We start from the raw sequence: 24118 nt of genomic DNA, 5'->3' as shown, positions 1-24118 counted from the left end.
GGTCCATTAGCTGGAAAATCTGTGTGCAGGGTGCAGCTGGGCGTGGCATTGTTATGCACGTGACAGCACGGTTTTAGATTGGCTAGTCCTTCGGTCACCAGTTTGGTGAGAAGGGCTGGGGTCTGACGCCGCGATCATCACAGAGCTGTTGCTCCATTGTTGAATACATGTGGCACACTGTGCACTGCACAAAACCTTCAACCCTGCTAGCACTCATATTCCAGTTACAATATTAATAGTAAATATCAGTTGTCACATAGGTTAGTAGACTTCTGTTATAATCTCCTGTTTTCAACTCCGATTTTTTAACTCCACCAAATATCCACTTAGTCAAAGGTCCAGCAAGCAAAACACAGGCAAGCTCAAGAATGAGCAAACATGTCAAGAATGTCAATGACAGTTAGTCAGTTACCACCGAGTGTCAGTTATTGTCTGAATGCCCGCCATACCATCCCATCACCGATATAAATTGCTGGTACTGATACTGATTACTAGTATAAAAATAAATTCCAGTATCTATACCATTGTTTGAAGACGCTATAATTTTCATGCAAACCAATTAATATACACTTATTGGAAATTTTTTTGCCAAAGACATGTAGCAGAATACATTTTGGCCTATATTTATGAAGAAATGGGATTTATTTGTTTTTTATTGCTTTAAATCAAAAAGTTAAAAATATAGTTTTTTTTATTTTCGGTCTTTTTTCATTCAAAGCGCAAAAAATAGAAAAAACCCAGTGGTGATCAAATACCACCAAAATATAGCTCTATTTGTCTGAAAAAAAAGATACATTTTATTTGTGTACAGTGTTGTATGACCACAGATTATCAGTTAACGCCTTCACACCTAAGGGTAAAACAAATCTTAAAGCCTAAATAAAATTTTACACCTTTGACGTGTCAGTAAAAACCTTACATACCTTACCTTACACATTGCAACTATTTTGTACATCCAGGTGAATTATACCTTGTTTTTTTCAGGACAAATTGGGCTTTCAGTTGGTGGTAAATAGCAATGGATATTTCCTAATTTTTTTTTTATTATCAGAGGAAAACTGGTCCAAAATACAAAAAAAATTTTTTTTTTTAAATTTAGCTGTGTGTTACTACCATAACCTACCACCAAAGAACAACCCAAAATAAATTTTCCAGGTCTTGACGATCACAGCGATACCATATATGTGTATGTTATTTCTTTGTACCTGTACTACAGCCCAGAAACAATAGTGCGCATTTTGTTTACCTAAAACACACTGACAATGACACTAACTGACACTGATAGCAATTAGAAAAAAAAATCCTGACCTTTGACCCTGAATTTGGACCCTGACCCAAACACTAACCCTGGCACTGAACTAGATCAAACTTTGATCTAGGTATTTTTTCTTTATTTTCTATTCTATTTTTCAATATTTATCTATCCTTTCTTTTTTTTTTTTACAGATTTTTTATCTCTCTACAAGAAGAGAGAGAGAGATATAATGTATCTAATGTATCTCTAGCCTCCATTCAGAGAGAGAGAAAAAAAAACAAGGGGGGGTGGACTTCACAGAGGCTATCACAGCGATCCGGGATCAGGAGTCCCGTGTCCCGATCATTAGAATGGGATCCCGGGCTCTCAGTGACACCCCAGTCCTTGTGCTGGGAGCATGTTGTGTGGTGCACTACCAGCACAAAGGCAGTTACACAAATATGCTGCTCCATGGAAAAAAGCCCAGTTCTGTGAGGCCACATATTTGTGTGACGTCGGCATAAAGATGTTAAAGTAGTGCAGCGCCATATAGCAAAAAATGCCCTGGTCATAAAGGGGGGTAAGTAGTTATATTCATCTGCTCTGTGCAGTAGTTTTGCACAGAGCAACCCCGATCCTCCTCTTCTGGGGTCCCCAGCTGGCAATCTTGGTTCCTCCTTGGTTCCTACTGAAGTGTCCACTACAAAGTATACACAGCAATGTGTGCAAAAGCTGCTGCTGCCAGTGACTTGACCTTTAAGCCATTGGCATCAAAAGGGTTATTGCTTCCATCAATAGAGTGTATCAAGACAGGGTGGTACTTTAGATAACCCACAGTGCTTTGGACCTCCATTGCAATATACATAAAATATGCATTTGTGAAAGAGACGTATGCATATAGTGAAACTCAGATAAAAGATAGCAATTTAAAAAAAAAACTTAAAAAAAAAACAAAAACACTGACACATTATAGTTTTCCTCTAAAGCTACACAGTATAAAGGGGGTGCTTTGGACAGCTTATCAATATTCTTAGAACACATCCATCCTACACTGGCCTGTCCATCGTCATGCCTGGCTGGCTCTGTTAACTTAGCTTGCTGCTACAAAGTTGTAAAATATCCTTTATTTTCAGATGTATTTTGTTGTTTATAAAGCAAAAAAATGGATGTTAGGTGTGGAATACTGATGAACAGTGACTTGCAACACATTTCAGTGGTGTTAATTTCACACATCATTCACTTTAATTGAATGATCACATACAATAGGTGGTGGTTAGGGAAATGGCTGAGAGCAAATGCTCCTCATAGACAACTGTTCTGCAAGTTTATAAAAGAGCAGCCATGCCACAGCTAAAGTTCACGGTGACTGACGGGCAGTGCGGCAATCTGCAACTTTTTATTCAGCTCTCAAGAGGCTTTATTTTACACCAGTAGAGTTGCTATATTTTTCAAGCTGCCTAAGATGGTTGTATTCTAGATTTTTTAACTTTACTTTTATACCTTAGAGCTGGACTTCATATAGATATAAAGACAAAAAATAAATGGAGTTCTCTATTCATTATTTGTTTGTGGATCATTTTCTAAGGAGGAATTGAGCCTCAGTAGAAGCTTCATATTAGAATTTTCTGTGGTATAAGGAAAAAACATTTGAGGGATTTTTCATGGTCCAATAGAAAGATAGGATAAAGTGTCCATAGTTGTTGGCATGCACACCAGGAATGATGCAAACTTTTTTTTGTCTTCCAGGACTCCTGGTTATACCATCAGGTGATCTCTGTTTGCTGTGGCAAAAGTGTTCTACTGAGAAATCATGTATTAGCGGCTACTGTCTCATTACCCAAATAGCCTTGCAGGCAGTTGTTGGGCTGCTCTATAGCCTCTGAAGTCAAGGTGACACTATGCCATTTCTTTAGGTTGGCAGGAGACCATTGAGGACTAATTTGTCCCTTGCTATGGTTTCCAGGAGGCCATCTTGGAGACAAAGGCATATCTTTTTGGATAGCAAAATACAGTGAGATTTGTTGCCATCTTGACACAGAAGTCCTTAAAGCAGAACTGCAGCCAAACGTGGAAGTTCTGCTTGTTTGCATCTTTCCCTCTCCACTGCCACATTTGGCATTTTTTGGGGGAGAGCGGGTACCTGGTTTTTACAGGTACCTGCTCCCACTTCCGGTCAGATTGCCATGGAATCTGTGCGGATGTTCAGCTGCCACCTCACAACCTTTTCTCTGAAGACTGCAGGACCATTCACAAGTGCAGCATGGCTTGCACATGCACAGTAGGAAAGCTGGAAAGCTCCACTTCCAATTTCCCTTACCTAACATGCCGGCGCCAGCACCCAAAGCTGATTGAAAAATTGGCTTGGGTGAGGACATCGCTGGATCCCTGGATAGGTAAGTGTTCTTATATTAAAAGTCAGCAGCTACAGGAATTGTAGTTGCTGACTTTTAATTTAATTTAATTTGGGGAGACTGGAGCTCCTATTTAAAAAGGAGATTCTGCTTCATCTGGTGTGCCTGCAGTGTGGGAGCAAGATCAAGACAGAGCCCCTGCTAGTTAGGGAGGGAGTAGAAGTAGCAATGGGGAGACATGCCAGTCGAGGAAGGAAATAATAAGTTGCCTATTACAGGATGTCTTCTCTGTCAGCCATTGGCACCCAGATATCTGCAGGGACTTCTGGGGATCTCAGAGTTATATAATAACACCACAACCTCCTCCAAGGGAAGTGCTTCTCAGGCATTTTGTGGTCTGTAAGTGTATGTTTTATTACTATTGGAAAGTTCCTTGTAGATAAACAGTGCTTGAAGAACTGTATGGCCTATAACATATGTGGTGCCATTGTTGTAAACAGCTTTATTTGTGTGATCATTCATCTGCTAACTATTGTATAAAATAAATGTAAGTTCCCACATTTGTGGACTACTCCCAATTCTCAGGTACACTGGGTAGACCCTGTCCACAGCCTTCACCAAGTGCGTCTCTTCTAAATGATACCACACATGCAGTCCTAGATGGATCCTGTATTTTTTGACCAGCTTGAATTCCTGCAGCAAAAGCTTGGAGATTTGATAAACATGACTGAAATGCCTGGGTGGAAATGACTAATCTTCTGTATTATGGACTCCTTATGCTTTTTCCGTTCAGAATTATGCTGAATAACTGCAGCAGCAATTAAATTTGTCTTTATAAATGCAAAGTAAACTTCCAGAAAAGAGATGTTTGCATGAGCTGTTAGGATTAAAGCTGATGAAATGTTCCTTGTTTGAAGGGATTATGATTTTTCATATCCAAGTTTAAAGAAAAGAGGGCGATTTACCTACAACAGCATGATTATAGCACCTATACGCTTACAAAGACAGTATTCACATTCACATACCGAGAGCAAAAACAGCAGAAAACCATCAGTAAAGGACAGCCAATAACAATTCTTGATTATTCATGGGTTTAGAATGGTAATAAATTTATACATTGTAATAAGTGTAGCCTTTTGGTTATATTTTATGGCATTGTCCTGCAATGATAACAATGTATGTATGTTTACTGTGCATCCTAATATATGTAATGCACAATTAATTATAATGGTACAAGATTAAGAAATAATAATAATCAGTGCATTCACATTTGGATTATGATTTAAGTGCCAAATCCCACTATATGTTGTGACAGACTGCAAGGTAAAACGTCTGTCACTGCAGGGACATACAGAAATCAATTGCTTCCTATGTGTCGCATTCACACTGCACCGCAGCCTAGCATTGTGCTGCAGCATGCTGCGATAAAATACAGACATGAGGATTTTGTAGCAGTACATCGGTCTGAATCGGACTGCAATATCAGGCAGCAAAACGCATTGCGCCACCTGATATTGCAGTGAGTGAAGTGTACATTTTGTATATTTCAAATAAAGCTAGTACAAAACAAAAAAAAGGCCGGTGTAGTGTGTTGAATTAGGCACCACACTGCCCCCTAGCCAGCTGACAATGCAGAGTGGCCGGAGCACTGAATCATTCCAGCTGCTCTGTGATTTCACGGCTGACAAGTGTGAATTTGCCCTAAAAATAAATAATAATAATCAGTTCATTTACATTTACAGTATTTTACAACACTTAAGAAAATTGCAATGCTCTTCAATATTATAATTTTTTTTGTGTAAAAACTTTTACCTGTAGGGGCAAGGGTTCCTAAGGCTGGAGCTATGTTGCTTATAAAAATCCTAGAGGAGTTATTCTTAAGCCCAATGACAACTGATCAGTGGAAATTTAAAGGGTCAATACTGCTGAGTGACATAAGCACAGAACAAGCAGAATGACTAATGGAAAAATGGTTATTGCTGTTGTTAATGGTAAGAGCATTTTCCAAGACAATTGCCTGCATTTAAATCAGGCCTCTAACAAATCTTTTTCTATTGTAAAGCCCTCCTAGTCAGCTAGGGGAAGCTAGATCCTATTGGCTAGACAGGAGCTAGTAATAGTCAGAGGGGTCAAATTTTGATCAAGAAGGCTCTGCGGAATCAGTCCACTGAGACTTCCCCCTGCCTAGAACTTTGGAAAAGGTTCTAGAAACAGTGGGTGGATGTAAGGAGTGGCTGATCTGCATGTTCAAGGGACTCTGACCGATCCCCAACAGGAGGCTTGTCAAGGGGTCATAATAGCCCCTAAATATGAATGAGCCTGTCCAGTAGGAGAGTTGGGTGGAAGAAGGAGAGATTAAGAAGTGAAGCTGTTAGGAAGGAGGCTGCAAGGAGGCCCAATGTGATGGGGCCCATTTGCAGGCCTGGAGCTGGAAAGGGAGAAAGTGTGGAACTCACTGGCCCCCTGAGAGAAGACCACCTGTATAGCAGGGAAGGAGCGGCCCAGCTGATAGGCCTGGTAGCAGCAACCAACCCGCAAGCGATACAGGAGAGGATCTGAGTGAGTTCACCTACACCGCCTGGGCGGATAGGGGAAGGAACACTCTGGTGGGAAACCAGATTAGCCCTCTACTTGTGACTGTACACTTCCTTAAAGTGACAGGAACTGCATCCCCTGCTCAGGGATACCTCCTGATTGCAGGGTGAAGTGGAGAAATTCAGCTAGATTCTGGGGTGGTACACTAAGGAGGCGCTGACTAGCTCTCCAACAAAGACTTTGCTGCAGAAAAGGCTTGTAAATAGTTCCAGGAAGTTGTCCTCAGGTGATTGGTACCCTTGGGCATCCTGTACACCTCTAACCCTCTCCCAGTTTAAGTCTCTTCAATAAACGACAAAACCAAAGGTTAGGGACTGATTTCTGACTCTAGATGAAAGCTGTTGTGGAAGTGCGTGATACCTGGCTGTGCAGGACTATAAGGAGACCGAAATCTTCAACAACTCCAAAGGGGGTAGTGCTACAATATTAAGCTGAAGATTAAAGGGCACTTCTCAAGTATGCATTTGCACAATTTCTACAAACGTGACCACAAATTGACACTAGTCAAATGTGCCCCAATGGTTCACAAAAGTTGGTCATTAACCATCAACCACCATTAAACATGTGCCTATACTATGTGCTTTAAAAATTAAAAAAAAAGCTTAAAAATATTGTAAAGGGCTACACCCCCTAAAATAGATTTCCCATCTTGAAAGGAGTGATTTTTTTTTGTACCCTGCTGGATTTCTACTGCTGGATTTTGGCACCTTGCAGTTGATTTAGAGAGCAGAAGATGCAGTAGACATACAAGTGCGTTGTCAGTTCCCCTATTTCTGAAAATACTTTAGCAGGCTTGATTTAGATGAGTTTTAATTTTTAATATCTATTACAAAATAATTTTTCTGCTTTGAAGGTAAAAGAGAATCCATGCAAATCATAGAAAAAAAAGGAAGAACTTTAAATAGTGAACTAATAAAAAAAAAAATAAACAAACCAAATAAAATGTATAAAATTTTATTACAAAGTTTCATAAAATATATTTCAAAAAAGTGTTAAAAACATATCAGGTATATATGCATTGGGAATACATTTACACAGGGAGCAAATAAAGAGATCTTGACATATAACATTTACACAAAACCAGAGATGACAGACAAGGTCTATGCATTTCGCGGAAAAATCCACCTTCGCAGGACTCCTCTGTTGTCAAGTGTGTAAGGAATATATCCTAAACTGATATAGAATCTATAAAAAAAAATTGTTACATCACACCATCATAAAAATTGTTGCACTGCCCCCTTAGGAGTCGGTGAGTTTTTGGGTCCCCCTATAGTCCTGCCTAGCCAGATAACACACATTTTTCTTCCATACTTACACACTGGAGACAGTATTCCTTGAGCTTGTTTTTTGTTAGTTTTATTAGGGGTATTGAACTTGGATAAGGTTGGGGGGTGTATGGGATGCCCAAGGAAGGACAACTCCTTATCAACTATGTACAAGTCCACAGACAAAGATTCTCTTCTTTTAGAAATTATTTTGGTGTCTCTGCAGTTCCTTTTCAGAAGATTCAAAAATCCCAGAAACATGGGTTCAGTAACTTCAGGTGAGGCAAGAGTAAACAATGGAATGGAAGCAGTTGCTGAAGGAGGGACCCTGGGTAGCATCCAGGCAGAACAGGAATGACCCACTTGCTCGGATCTGCAGTTTCTTAGGCAGATAAGGTGTTCAGCAGTTGCAGAGTGCTGAGGGTCATCGTAAAGCTGAGCCATGGCAATATAGGAAGTCATGGTGCTCAGGAATGGGTTATGCTGCTCCCACACTTGATGAACTGAAGTCTGTACTCCTCCACGCAGCAGGAAGATAATTATCTCCACCTTGGGACTTGGAGCACAGGCGGAGGAACCCCTATCAAAGGTGAGGAGGCAGTTGTTTCTGATGTGGAAGTTGCTGGAGGTGGAGACATCATGGGAACAGGTGAGACCGGAGACATTGATTCAAAGCAGTCCTTCAGTTGGAAGTAGCCCTCCTGAAAAATCTTGACAGCTTGAGTGAGTGCCATGAAATGCTGACAGAGGCAAGACTCTCCTTTCAGGCTCCATTTGGTTACATGGTACTGGCCCGTACCTGTATGCAGAAATGACAGGGGTGGCCTCTTGCACATTTTCAATCTAAGCACCCCTGGATGTTGAGACAGGGATTGAAGGGGTAATGAAAATGCAAGGGGCAAAGGGAAACACTGTGAGCAGGAATTTGGAAGCACTGATATTGGACAAGCACAGGTACAGCTGATGATGCACCATGGAAACACCAAGTCCAGTTGATGGTGGAGTAAGGTCCCGCACCTGGTTAAGTGACAGGACACCAGGATGTAATCAGAATAAAATTCAACAGGCAGGAGTCATCAACAGTCGGGAAGTGAGGTACAGAGTCACTAGACAGAAGCGTGGTCAATAGTCAAGGATGGGGTCGGTTGCAGAGGGAGACAAGAAACATGAACAGGCAAGGGTAATCCAAGAGCAAGGTTAGAGAGAAAGCTGGGTCAGTAATAGGATTGAGGGTGTGAATCAAGACTGGATCATGGGAACAAGGCTGATGACCATAAAGCAAAGAACTAATGCAGATTTCAGGTTTAAATAGGCCACTTGGCAGTATAGATGTGCATGCATGTCTGTGCATGCACATGCTAAGGCTTATACATGTGGGCAATGATGCCTGACTTCTATGCTCATAAAAATGTGCACACCACAGAGAACCTTAGCCTAGAGGTTGGGACCATATTGCTGGTTTGACCTTTGTAGAATGGTCATTATTGGAGGTGAGCATTTGCCCTTTGAAACCACAACAGACCAAAAATTGTGCTTGCAGCATTTTCAAAATAATGCTACTTTGCAAAGCACATCCACTGCAGATGTGCTTGGGCCAACAGAGTTTAAATGCATTGCCGCAGTACAGTAGTGTGAATGGGCCCTAAGAAAGCTTCTTTGGACTGTCTGTGGTGACCAGTTGGGAAGACTAGACACAAGGGCAGCCAAATGAATTGTCAAATAATTGATAAGCTAAGATGAAAATAAACATTGGTTGATAGAAACCTTTTTAGTGGAATATAAACAAATAAAGGGACCTATTGTACTTGCTAGAGGGAAAATGCTGTGAGAGCCACTCTGTTCTAAGCATTAGTGATGCATCAGTAAGGCATCAGAACAATCTGAGACCTCAGGCAACAGTTCAGCTGATTCCAGCAGCTCTGCAAGTTCAGTTCTTTTTAACTATTTAGATAGGAAGGTCTCGAAAAGCTGCAACAGATTAGGCTGTCAGTTAGTGAAAACTTGTGAAAGACAAAAACAAGGAGAAAAGAAACAGTCTCAATGACATACTCCAATGCAACAAATCAGTGAGGAATTAATGCACCAATAAATTGAATTTATGGTTTCTACAGCTGAATGAGGATAAACTGTGTTTTTATGTAGGGGTTTCTCTTTTTTTCTAGGTTTTAATTCAATGTATTCAATGCCTTTAACACCTTACTTTTTGAGAAAGGATTTTGATGTTCATGATTGGAATATTCGGGATTTGGTTCCCCTTGTTGATAATACACCTAGTGAGGAAATACCGCCACCTCCCCCCCCCACACACACACACCCAGAGTCTCCCTCTATTCTTACTTTAAGGGATATGTAGTCTTGATAAACAGCAAATCTGGGAAAAAGGGTTGCCACACATCACAACTGGGGAATTTGAATCTGGGGTATGTGTGGTATAAGTACTGTATTTTCATCCAATACAGTCACAAATCTCTGTAATTGACCACTTTCAACAGGAAGAGGAGCTATTGGAGATAAAAGCTTTTACCAAAAAAATTGGACCCCCATTATTTCAATGGGAGAGAAAGTAGCCATAAAATCCCCAAGATGAAATAATAATCTTTTAATTTGAAATGCACATTAGTGTGTTAAAGTTATTGTCCTTAAAAAGTTAAATAATGGCTCTTTATATCCCATTGTTGATGAAGATCCCATGTGTGCATCTTAACTTCATCTCTTTGATCTAATTACATATGGTGAACACTTAGGGGTCATTTCTAAGAGTGTGGCAGAATATTTGCAGGTTAAGTCACCCATTTCCCCAGTCTTTCATCATTTACCTGAAGTGCACGAACCCTCTAATCCTCCAGGGGGTCACCTGACTGTGGCCAGCATTGGCTGTTTGATTGGGATACTGCACGAGTGGCTGGATGGTTATCTACAACCCTTGTAGGCTTCATTAGAGACATTAAATCAGTCCTGTCTCAGCCACAGACTTGTATTTATAACATTAGCTCTATGTGTGTCACTCCTCATAGACACTTCAAGCACTTCGATCATCTATTCCCCATGCTAGAGTTATGGTAGCTCTGGAATATCATTTGAAGGTGTATAGCACCAATGTGATGAAAATGCAGACTTTCTTGGTCTCAGATGTAGAGTTTTTCCTTTTGATAGGGTTCTCTACATGCAGAGAGGCAGCGATTTGATTGGAGCTAAATTTTCACCTTCACTTATCAAACTTTATATAGGTGGGAGAGAGGAGCTATGCATCTTAGCAGGTGGAAATTGTTTTTAGCAACAATATCTACTGGTATGGTTGCAATTTGATGACCTCATTTGATTAGGGACAGACAGAAATTATGCAGGACTTTCTGTAATATGCAATTGACAATCTATTTAGTGGGGTACAAGGTGGGGTCTTTTTTTTTTATAAAGAAGCGTGCCTAGGTAAAATTAATTCTACCTGTCTTGCACTGTTGGGATCTATCTGTGGCAATAGTACATGACTCTATTGTCATTTGCATAAGAAAACTAAACAGTGAAGTCTATGGCAACAGGAGAAAGCTTTCTACTGCCCTCCCAATTCAAGAAATTATAAAGTGCAATATACTTTTCCATGAAAAATCTATTTTGTTTCACATGGTCCCGCCCCCCCATAAACTTGGCCCTTAAACGTATTCATCCTAATATTGCAGCCTTTCTCAACCAGGGTGCCCAGGCACCCTGGGGTGCCTTGAGGTTTCTTCAGGGGTGCCTTAGCAAAATGTCTAAAAATTGACCAAAATTTGTATACAAGCCAGTGGGTGGAACAAGCCTGCCTTTTAGTTACACAAAGCCACAGGTTTTCATTGTGCACCATTACCGCCTTCTAGACACTGGCGTCCTGACAACCAATTACATCATCATTTGATAAAGAGGATGTCAACTGCATGCACAGCATCCTAGTTTGAACCTCCCCTACCCCTCTCCATCAGTGCTGGGGTCACATTAGCTCAGTGATAGAGAAAAACTGAGGGAGAATAGAAACACTGGATTGCTACTCAGTACCAGTGTGCAAGTGTATATTTGCTTTGGAAGAATAAATCACCACTAATGCTGGCTGCCCTACATGTGTTGATGTTGCTGTGTTATATAAAACTATTAGAATAGTTTTTACATTTTAGAATGGGGTGCCCCAAGACTGTCCATAATTTTAAAGGTTGCCTCAGGACTGTCCATAATTTTAAAGAGTGCCTTGACTGAAAAAAGGTTGAGAAACACTGTAATAGAGGTCCCCCACAGAAGTTTTACAAAATTTGGGAAACATGGTTTAATTCAACTTGCACAAATTCACCCCCAAATGTTCAGTAAGTTAAGAGACAGTATTATTGTTATGACACTGTACGTTACAAACATTTCTTATATTGTATGATTCAACAGATCTCATATATACAGAGCAAAACGGACACAAGACTGTCTTTCTATGTTATATTTCTATTCTGTGATATAATTATGTCAAACATATGAATAAAACAAATAATTAAAAGCATCTATAAAAAATGTTAACCTCTCCAAGCTTAACAAATTGGAAGTGAATTGCACCTTTAGTGTTAAAGGAAACAAATGAGTAGTGTGTGCTAATTGAGGCCATGATGGATAGACAGGGTTCCCAAATCATCCATTTATTTATTTATGGACACATATGGGTTAGGCTTGCCAGAGATTTCTTTAGCGATTCATATGAGCGATGTTCCGTTAACTTCCTCTACACAAAAAAATGATATGTTTTGAATGCTGGCATACACTACCCTTCTCCTCCAACCACCCACTAAAGTTATACACCAGTAGTAAGCAGCAGGAGGCAGGGAGGGGGTAGGTTAGAGTTCCAACTTTGCTTTGCTAATTAAGTGCCCTAGGGTTTATACGCTCTCTAGATGCTTTTAGAAAGAAATTCAAAATCTCTAGGCTGCTGGCTATTTGGCATCTAGATAGTGAAGGCAAATACAAATATGCAAAATGATGGTGCAACTAGGAATGACAAAGAAGTCCAGTTCAACCACCACTATATGGTGAAAAGCTGGTGTACAACCGGACTATTACACCTAAATTCTATGCTCTAAATCCTACAGCATACAAAGACATTTTAGAAAATTATGCACTTCCAGCTATGTTAGTAGATGGTCCCTTTCTGTTTCAGCATGGTTGTGCTCCTGTGCACAAAACCAAGTCCATAGAGATATGGGCAGACCAGTCTGATGTGGAGGGCATTGGGAGGTCTGACCTAAACATTATCACAAAACCTTTAGGATGAAATGGAACTGATTGTAAGCCACGACTTCTCATCCAACATCAGTGACTGACCTCACAAATGCTCTTTTGGCTAAAAGGGCACAAATTCCTACAGACACTCTAAAAAATTTTTTGTAAAACCATTTTAGGAAACGTCGGGGTGAGTTTGGCATATCTGCGAAGTGGGGAGGGGAGCAACTCCATGTTAATACCCATGGTTTTGGAATGAAAAGTACAACAAGCTCAATGGTCAGGTATTCAAAAACCTTTGGCCATATTGTGTATTCAGCTTAAATGCTAATGCCTTTGCTGCCTGTAACTAACATGCAACCTGGGATTTCATAAATGGCAGCTTTTCATTGGAGGTTTCTCTTTCAATATTTTTAATAAATGTATAAAACTCCACTCTAGACATAAAGAAAACTTGCAATACAGATCCAACAAGTAAGCACACATCAATCATCAAACAACATACCAACATGGTTGGCTGAAGTGGTAACATAAACCAAATGTTGGGGTATTGTCCTACAGTCATGGCCGAAATTGTTGGCACCCTTGATATTTTTCCTGAAAATCAAGTATTTCACACAAAAAAGGTATTGCATTAACACATGTTTTGCTATACACATGTTTATTCCCTTTGTATGTATTGGAACAAATATAAAACAGAGGCAGAAAAGCAAATATGACATAATGTCACACAAAACCCCAAAAATGGGCTGGACAAAAGTATTGGCACCCTTAACTTAATATTTGGTTGCACACCCTTTGGAAAACATAACTGAAATCAGTCGCTTCCTATAACCATCAATAAGCTTCTGACACCTCTCACCCGGAATTTTGGACCACTCTTCCTTTGCAAACAGCTCCAGGTCTCTCTTATTGGAAGGACACCTTTTCCCAACAGCAATTTTAAGATCTCTCCACAGGTGTTCAATGGGATTTAGATCTGGGCTCATTGCTGGCCACTTCAGAACTCTCCAGCGCTTCTTTGCCATCCATTTCTGAGTGCTTTTTGACGTATGTTTGGGGTCATTGTCCTGCTGGAAGACCCAGGATCTTGGACGCAAACCCAGCTTTCTGACACTGGGCCCCACAGTGCGACCCAAAATCCTTTGGTAATCCTCAGATTTCATGATGCCTTGCACACAGTCAAGGCACCCAGTGCCAGAGGCAGCAAAACAACCCCAAAACATCATTGAACCTCCACCATATTTTACCGTAGGTACTGTGTTTTGTTCTTTGTAGGCCTCATTCCGTTTTCGGTAAACAGTAGAATGATGTGCTTTACCGAAAAGCTCTATCTTGGTCTCATCTGTCCACAAGACGTTTTCCCAGAAGGCTTTTGGCTTACTCAAGTACATTTTGGCAAACTGTAGTCTTGCTTTTTTATGTCTCTGTGTCAGCAGTGGGGTCCTCCTGGGTCTCCTGCCATAGCGTTTCATTTCATTTAAATGTCGACGGATAGTTCGCGCTGACACTGATGCTCCCTGAGCCTGCAGGACAGCTTGAATGTCTTTGGAACATGTTTGGGGCTGCTTATCCACCATCCGGACTATTCTGCGTTGCAATCTTTCATCAATTTTCCTCATCCGTCCACGACCAGGGAGATTAGCTACAGTGCCATGGGTTGCAAACTTCTTGATAATGTTGCGCACTGTGGACAAAGGCAAATCTAGTTCTCTGGAGATGGACTTGTAACCTTGAGATTGTTGATATTTTGCCACAATTTTGGTTCTCAGGTCCTCAGACAGTTCTCGTCTCCTCTTTCTGTTGTCCATGCTTAGTGTGGCACAGACAGACACACAATGCAAAGGTTAAGTGAACGTCTCTCCTTTTTATCTGCTTTCAGGTGTGATTTCTATATTGCCCACACCTGTTACTTGCCCCAGGTGAGTTTACAGGAGCATCACATGCTTGTAACATTCTTATTTATCCGCAGTTGTGAAAGGGTGCCAATACTTTTGTCCAGCCCATTTTTGGAGGTTTGTGTGACATTATGTCGAATTTGCTTTCTTTCCTCCCTTTTTTTGTTTTGTCCCAATACACACAAAGGGAATAAACATGTGTATAGCAAAACATGTGTTAATGCAATACGTTTCGTGAGAAATACATGATTTCCTGGAGAAATATCAAGGGTGCCAACAATTTCGGCCATGACTGTATATCTAAAAGTTACATATAAGACACAAATAAGTTCTTATTTAAAGCACATAGTTTAAATAGACGATACTGGCCATGCCAGATCCAAAAACCATAAAAAGATAACAGCAAAAGAGGAAAAAAGAAGAATGGAAGAGCGAAGCAAGAAGAGAAAAGAGGAAGAAGAAGAAAGATCCCAAAAATGATGTGTGTAACTTGCCAAAAAGCCTGCAGCATAGGTAGAGTTACAATTCGAAGTGCATAAAATTAGCCTAATGGCGCCAGACGTTTTTATATAGTTTTTGTGAGTCCAGAAGAATAATGGCAAGTTTTTCATGAATCAAAATCAATGAGATTTTCTACTGCACCTGGGAGACGGGAACTGAGACCTTCTTCGGTGTCTCGCAATAGTGGGTTTAGCAGTAAAAAGAATGAAAAATTATAATCTCTCATTGGAGTTTTTTCATACCTAGTTTGTTTGTGTGTGATTTCACTAAAACACCAACTAATCTGTAGTTAATATATAGTTAATGTGTAGTTATAGTGTTAAACAGTAAAGGAATGGAGCAGATAGAAAGAGAAAACTCCTGTTCACATCATTCTGTAAATCAGTCATGTACCATATGAGCTGGCTGTGATAAGCCATCTCGGGACAGCCGGGACACCAACTACATAATAAGCCCACTTGGTAAATATTGTATTCTGCATAATTCTGAATTATCATGTAATATTAATATTCAGACCTAATATTTTTATTTGACCTGTGGCACTGTCAACAATGATTTGGTTCTATGTGAGAAAAATGAAATCCCCAAGGAAAATGAACGTCCTCTATAGAGAGAAGTGTCTGACCACACTAACTCTCCATCACACACTATTATGATCACATTATGCCCATTTCCTCTTCTGTAAAATGATATAAAAGTATATCTGTCTATTGTTTAAATTTGGCAAGAGATTATATTGAAGCAAAGTTCTCTTTTAGCTTTTTGCATAAGTGTTTTTAAAATACAAAGTGCAACTCTGTCTAAATACTTAACTCTCTGGTGGTATGCCCCAAAGACTCACTGTTCCGTGGCCCAGTGCTTCTGGGTTATATGGCATCTAGCGTTTCAACCTAGAATGTATATATACTGTACAGTGCAGCGCTTCCCAATTCAAGTAAAATAATTCTATGTGCAAAATGTAGTGAACATATACAGTAACAACAACTGTGAACATGCATTAATAAAGTGAACATGTGTCCATGCAAAGCCTCTCAAAATTTCTTCCACTTAAATAAGAAATCCTTCCAATTTGAGTAAACCTTCTGTTTTCATATAGATTAAATCCTCCACCAAACAACCACCAGATGTGCCCTCACCTGGAGTTTTTGACCTCACATCATGTCAGGTCAAAAAAAACGCATGTGTCAAAAGAAACGGACATATAATGATATACGTATCCACACTGCAGGATCTTCCTCCAGAGATCACCATTTCCTACAGAGCTCCTATCTCAGCAGATGAGTGGAGGATTGTACATGTACATTGATGTTTACTACACTGTTTTTACATGTATACTATATCTGGTGCAATGAGCAGCTAGAAAATGTGCGTGGTCACTGTATATGTTTTTAATAAAATTGAGTTGTTTTAAGGATAACGCACTATTGTGTTCCCTGTCTTTTATACCATATATGTGGAGTGGAGGAGGAGATCTGTAGGAAGTGGTGATCTCTGGAGGAAGATCCTGCAGTGTGGATACGTATACCATTATATGTCCTTTTCTTGGGACATATGAGGTTTTTGACCTGACATGACGTGAGGTCAAAAACTCCAGGTGAGGGCACATCTGGTGGTTGTTTGGTGGAGGATTTAATCTATATGAAGACACAAGGTTTACTCAAGTTGGAAAGATTGCTTATTTAAGTGGAAGAAATTTTGAGAGACTTTGCATGGACACATGCTCACTTTATTAATGCATATTCACAGTTGTTGTTATATGTTTACTACATTTTGCACACAGAATAGTTTTACTTGAATTGGGAAGCGCTGCACTGTATATACATTCTATTTTCATGCACAGGTTATGAGTATGCAATTAGTGTGAGCAGCTTTCACTAGTTTAAAGGGGATTCATTTTACACATTATTGTTCGTGAGAAACACTTGATATTAATGTTTCAACCTACTTCCTGTGAGCCCAGGACATCATGGATTCACCATCCAGGTGTGTGTCATCATGGCATGCTACATTCACAATAATTGCTGCAAGGGGCAAGGATAGCATGAGGACTCACTGAGGTCTGTCCCGAGCCAGACAAGAGGCAAATGGAAAGAGGAATCTGTGCATTACATGACCGGCTAGGAGACAGCCACAAAAGTAAGTATGCAGTAGAATTGGGCTTTACATGTGAATTTTAAAGGTTAGGTTAAGTTGTAAGGGTTGGGTGCAAGTTAAAATGAACCTGAATGGGCATTTAATAACAACCTCTCCCCTACTGATACCTACCTCCACAGTGCTCCCTTGTTTATCTGTTGGAGCCTTCAGAAATACCTGGATATGAGGAAGCACTTGATCTTTTCCCCTTTCCCCAGGGATGCAGTACATTGTAACTTTGAGAAAGGGATGTCAATAGCCCTGTGTAAGCTCCAAAAGGAATTAAACATGGATTAGGCCCAGATCTCTGGAAGGTGGACAGGGTGGCAGAGAAGTGCATGGAACATATGTAGCACTAAGTAGGGGTGGGAAAAGTGACCTATCAAGAAAACCTGTAACTTGTAACATGACAAATGCCCTTTAAGATTAAGTATTAGGGATACATTAGAGGTCAGGTTGATACTTGAGGATAATGTACTATTAGGTCTAGGCTTCTGGCACAGATACCTGCTATACCATATATCCCAAATACTATATGTCTGTCTATCTTTCCATTGATACCTAGGTCACTTAGTCGAAAAAGACAAATGCCCATCAGAGGGATAAGAAATCCTTTCTGGCCCTTTTTTCTTCTTCTTCCATCTGTCTATATGTTGGATATCAATTGTTCCTTCCTAGATGAGTTTGTAAATGTGAAATTTCAAGCATTGGCAACTGCAGACAGTTGATTGGACTTTTTCACTCCTTGTTCTTTGACATCATGACATGCAGTTACTGTTGTTCAGAAATTAGTGAAGGGTTGAACTGAGCTCAGTATTCAGCAGGGAAAATACCCAAATGTGCAAAGTGCAGTAATTTAGAGCAACTAATTAATTTTTTACTAACATGGCTTTAATAAGCTGGATGCGCAACATTATTGTTCTCTCCACTGCTTTGTTGAAAAAGCCTAAATACAGTTGTCGTTGCCAGACCTGATTAGAGATTTACAGATGTATTGTTTGGATATCAGAGTTAATAGATGTGCTATGTTAAGCTGGTCATGTTTTTTTCAGAGCCTGTGAATGATGTGTGTCATGTAATTTGCATTACATTGAATGTTGCTAAAGAGGAATTGAACTCTGAAATCTGTCCAAAAAAGCAAGCAGAGTTCTACTCACAAGTATTGCCGGCAGTCTCCCCCATTATCGACTTATTATGTCTTGTTTTGCACTTTGTGTGCAGGTGGCCATTTCAGTAGAGGTACAGCTTTGCTTCCTCATATCAGTCTCCAGCAAGTACAATGCGTGGGACAGTACTGACAACACCAAATCTCACGTCTCTTCTGAGGCTAGTAGTCAGAGGCAGCAGTAGACTCTCATTGCACATCTATGAGGCTGTATGCACTGTAGTGTGCACCCTCACATACTAACAATACTAACCCTCACATGTATGGGCAGGTTGAATTTACAGGAGTTGATCGATTGATCAGTCGACTTGGGTACAATCAGCCTGGCACATTTTACATGTGATTGTTGCTAGCGGCTATTTAGCAGCTCCCCCTGCCCTTCTGCCAGGACAACACAATGGCTCCATGGGAGAGATTTCCCCATCAACGCTGACTGTCCCATGGTTGCAGGAAAGAAAATCACTCCATCTATGGCCAGCTTAAGACATGCATTCCTATTATTTAAGATAGAATTCAATTCCATTCATTTTTTTCAGGGCACTGCTTTGGGACAATTAACAATTCTAGATGTTCCATATGTAGCACACCCCCATAAGTGTCGCTGTTGAATGCAGTCCTAATTCCTCTTTTAGAGCACACACAGCCAGGCTCCCAAATTTTTGTCACTCTTCCACTGGCTCCATAGTCTAGGGGTTTCTCTTTTTTTTTTTTTTTTGAGAATGATGAACTTGGATAGGAAGAGGGAGCATGAGATACCCCAAAAAACTGTAGAACTGAATAACTTAAGGACTCTTCAACTTTTTGGCTGCACAGTACAAAAAAGGAATGTCCCACAGGATCTCAATGCTGATGGTGACTAGTACTCCTTTCAGAGTTTAAGAGCGACACACTAACTCTTCAATGTTGTGGTTTCTTACTCACATAACCACAGGGTTATTGGTTGCCTCCTGTTGATATCCACAAGGCTATACCTTGTGAGGGAGATGTAAACTCACACCATCATAGGACAGCCAGACTCTTTCCCACCAACTTCCTCCTGTCTCTCTCCAGTGTACTTCTCTAGACACAACTTAATCCCTGGGCTCAAGCTTGCAAATAAGCCCCCAAGCAAAGCCTATGTGGGACATCTGTGTCTTCCTAATGGCTTCTTCTAGATATCTGCCCAGGGGCAGAGGCACCTTCCTCCTGCACAGGGGTCTCCTCCTCCAGGACTGGACCCAGGAACTCTGCACCCTGTGGCTATGATCTTAGACTATTTATGGACTCTCTTACCACCAACTGGGCACATCTCCCAAGGGATTGGCTGGAGTCCCATAAATATTCAGGCTGCATGCTCCGTTCTTCCTCCCACTATGATTCGAGAATCTTCTAGAAGACAGGGGGAAGTAACAGAGCAGCAGCAGCCTGTGAGAAACTGAGCAGCTCTAATCCCTAACCCCTGCTCCTCCTGATTACAGTGGAGCCAAGTAAATGTTCCCAGCAGTCCACTGTACTGTAGGAGGGAGATATGCTTATAACATTGCAATCACTTTTTGAGTTCAGTTCCACTTTGATCCTCAAACCACCAGTTTCACTGGCTTCCATGGCTGGATGGAATCTATAGGTCATTTTGAATATGACTTAAAAATGACTACAGTTTGAAACTATTACAAATAAATTATTTTGAAACGCAAAATCCCCCCAGAATGCTTCAAAAATAGCTTCTGTTGAACACATACACGGATAGGTGAGATCCTGTGTACAACATGGTGCTATAAGTGGGATTTCTGTTATTTTTCTGCACTGTAGTGTTATACATCTCTAATCCTCCTTTAGTTATGCTTTGTGACTAATTTTTATTCTCTTAATAATTAAGGGCTCAGTTTAGATATTGTTTTAATTAAGTTAAATCCATTTTCACAAAACAAGCATTGAAATCTTTTTTCTTTTTTGAAAGCAGCTTGCCGGTCCTCTTGTAAATTCAGCAACAATTTCTAAGCTGCTAGAAATCAGCTGAAACCCAACTTTAGGGTCTCTGCTGCGATCTTTGAAGATCTTTGAGAAATACAATATAATAACTTCACATTAAATGCAGTTAAGGTGAGTTTGGACTTGTTTAAAATTTGTTTGCGGTTTATTGAAGCAGAATTCTAGGCGACAACTATCTACTCTTAAACTTGCTCCCACCCACCTTGTAACTCTTATTCTAACTCCCCCGCATATACTTACCTATTGTTGGGGCACTCTGGTCCGGTCATGTGATCTCCCCAGCGATTAGCCTCAGGGGAGAGAAGAGAGCGACAACTGATGGAATGCCTGGGTGGTGACATCACTCATAGGCTTACTATGGGCCATACTGCATGTTTTTCACTGTCCCTTTTCTTCCTGAAGCTGCCACTTTTAGCCGATCACATGCCTCTACCAGAGAGCCCTGAGAATAAGTAGGTACAGTATAAGCATCTTCCTTCTACAATAGTTAGAATAGGAGTTAAAAGGTTTACAGATTGGATAGTTATAGCCTGTAATTCCACTTTTAGAATATGTAAATAGGGTAATGTTAAGGAACAGATGAAGAATTATGTTCTTGTTCTTGTAAAAACTCGAAATTTCAGATTTTCTCTCATCATTTGTCCAGGTAACCAGGACAGATAGAGTAAATTTCCCTAATGAGGGGGCAGACAGCAGAGGCCTGACAAAGGTTTTAACTTCAAACCACCTCAAACTAAACAATTTTTCCTTTAGATACACTTAAGTGTTAAAGAACAGTTTAACGATTCTGTTGGGGTTAAGTAAGTATGTTAGTGACAAGTGGCTTGTTTTCAGGGTATGGCTAGGTATTCTGACTCCAATTATTATAAAAGTGACTCATCCCTTCTTGAGACCTTTACGTGGCCTAAATATAGCAGAGACAATCGCAGTGAACAATCTTCAACAGATAAATGAACTCGCCAAAATCTTGAAATCCACAATTGTCTTTACTGTATGCAGAAGGGTTGAGGCAAACCATATGATGCAGTAGATGTTGGCATTTACAGTTTTTAAAGGCTGGAGGGTGCTTTAATATAGAGTAATTCATTTGTGCAATTTCACTTGTTCTTGGTGCTCAGAGCCCATCAACACTACCAGGGGTGGACTGACAACTCATGGGACCCCCGGGTAATAAGGGATCATGGGGCCCCTGTGTCCTCGCCCACACTTAAACCTCACCCATAAAAGCCTATGAAGGGTACCAGGGGCTTCTCATGGGGCTCAAGTTCACAAATGGTCAGTCCACCCCCGAACACTACATAACTGTGTTGAATCCCTCCTGCAACGGTATTGTGTTCTGCTGGTAGGGAGCCTTCTCTGTTGGCAGAACACAATGATCACTGCTAGTGGCCTCCAGCAATGATTGCATGCAAATAAATCTGACATGCTGGTTGTACTGATGTAGATTACTGACTTTGGTACAACCAGCCTGCCCATAGATGGATCGAATCTCGCCCAGGCCCTGCTGAACCGGCTGACATTTGATTCACCTATGGCTGGCTTAAAACTACCAGCTCCATTCTCCTGCTCACAGACCAAATGTGTCAAATCACACTTTGGAAATGGGTGGTTGAACACAGGGCTATGTAGACACATGGGAGTTGATTTACTAAAACTGGACCACTCAGAATCTGGTACAGCTGTACATGGCAGCCAATCAGCTTCTAACTTCAGCTTTTTCAGTTAAGCTTTGACAATAAAACCTGGAAGCTGATTTTTTTCTACGCAGAGCTGCACCAGATTTTGCACACCAGTTTTGGTAAATCAACCCCATGATGTCTGAAGTATGGATATTTTTTGCTGACTTGGATTTCTAAAGTGCCTATTAATACCATACTGTATATGCTTTGCATAAGCATGTTTCCCAATCTAAGCTGTAGGCATTCATTGGGGATAGGGCAACCACAGAGCATTAAATGACAATGCTTGCTTCATTCTACAGACAGGGGCTCTTGTGATGGAAAAGGTACAAATCTTGATCTTTCCTGGTGCAGTCTTTAGATCTCCATTAAAATGCCAGTGTCCCTAATGTCATTGCTGGCTAAACTGATTTTCATCTTTTCTCATTCTCGCTTGGGTTTATTTGGCGTTTATTGTCACGACAAGCCTCAGGTTACTAATAATATTTTTTTACTATTATAGTATATATGGTAAAAGAATGATGTGTGTCATAAAGATACAGTATACTGTATGTCCTTGTAATGCTGTCTTTGTCAATAGACACTCCACTTTCATGAAACTATACATTGTATTTACAAGGAGGCTTGTCCACTAAGAGCTTATGGCTCCAAACACTACAATTATCTTTTCATTCACCGTTTTACCCATCCCTACACCATACTACTAGAGATGAGCAATTCTGGTCATGTCTGCTTTGTGGGGGGGGGGGGGGGGGTGCCTAAGCTTATTTTCAGCTTGTGAAACACAAACCTAGCAGTGAATCCTATTGAAGTCTATGGGGGGGTGGGGGGCATATCTTGATAAGAAATTTCATAGCCCACTGTCAACTGAAAAAGGGTCACAGGAGTGCAGAAGGAAGTGTACTCCTGTGATCCATAGGTGAAGTAGGGTCAAAAAAGCTTTGGCCATAGTTCTCCTTTAAAGTTGTGTTCTGTTTGCAGGAGCCTGAATAGGAATGTGACCCCTGCAGTCTAATCCATGACATAACACACTGGGGTCAGCAAAGAGAATAGCTCCCCTGAATCATATATGGTGAAGAGCTGGTTTCAGAAGTGTCTGAGCTTCAAATGTCCTCCCTCCTTATCTAAGCTTGGCAGCACTCAATTATATTGCACACATTGGAGTGATTGCTTGGTTGAAGTTTACAGATTAGTGGTAAATAGGAATACATGGACAGCACTTTATCTTCAACAAAAATATAGGTTAATTGTTGATGCAATTCACAGAGCACTTTACCGTGACACTAGCACTTTTTATCTATGTTGTAGGTAGTAAGTAGGTAGTTGTTATAGAGCTGCACTCATTGCACTCATTATTGTTTTTTATCATTTTTATTTTATTATATTCTTCCTCATAATGCTGTCTGTACCTTGGACAATTAAAGGTAGGTAGGGGGTAGGTAGGGACATCAAGGCTTTAAATAAAGAATAGACTTCTGGGCAGGGCCAGGACAAGGGGTGGGCAGGAGGGACAGCTGCCCTGGGCATGGTTAGGAAATTGGAGGGTTGTGCTAGAAGGGGTGATTTGGAGGGGGATTTGTACTAGGTGGGTGGATTTGTGTTTTAAAGAGGGATTTGAGTGGGAGGATTTCTGCTAGTAGGGATGATTTGGGGGATTTGTGCTAGCAGGGAAAATTAGGGGGGAGGATTAGTGCTAGCAGAGGGTATTTTGAATCGTTTGTGTTGGGAGAGGAGGATTTGGAGGGGGAAAAGGATTTATGCTCAGTGGGGAAATTTGAGGGGTAGAGGATTTGTGCAAGAAGGGGAAATTTGGGGAGGGATTGGGTTTGAACTGGGAGGGTAGATTTGTACTGCAAAGGGATCAATGTTTGTTTAGAGGGAATTTCGACTTGCAAAGGGAATTTTTGCATGGTGGTAAGTGTGAAGATTAGCACTTGAATTTTTTTGGGGGGAACAAGGAGGGGATTTTTGCTGAGGTACAATGCTTATGCATTTAGGAAGTGGGGCTGCCATTTGGCATCTTCACCCTTTTCGCTAGATGTCCTTGTCCCAGCACTGCTTCTAGCCCTCAAGGATATACCCCTTACTGGAGGTGGCCTGATATGCATTCGA

This window comes from Staurois parvus, unplaced genomic scaffold (genome assembly GCF_062004578.1).
Source record: "Staurois parvus isolate SC_StPar_1 unplaced genomic scaffold, SC_StPar_1.0 ptg000422l, whole genome shotgun sequence".
Classification (NCBI taxonomy): Eukaryota; Metazoa; Chordata; class Amphibia; order Anura; family Ranidae; genus Staurois; species Staurois parvus.
This window is presented reverse-complemented; position numbering follows the sequence as displayed.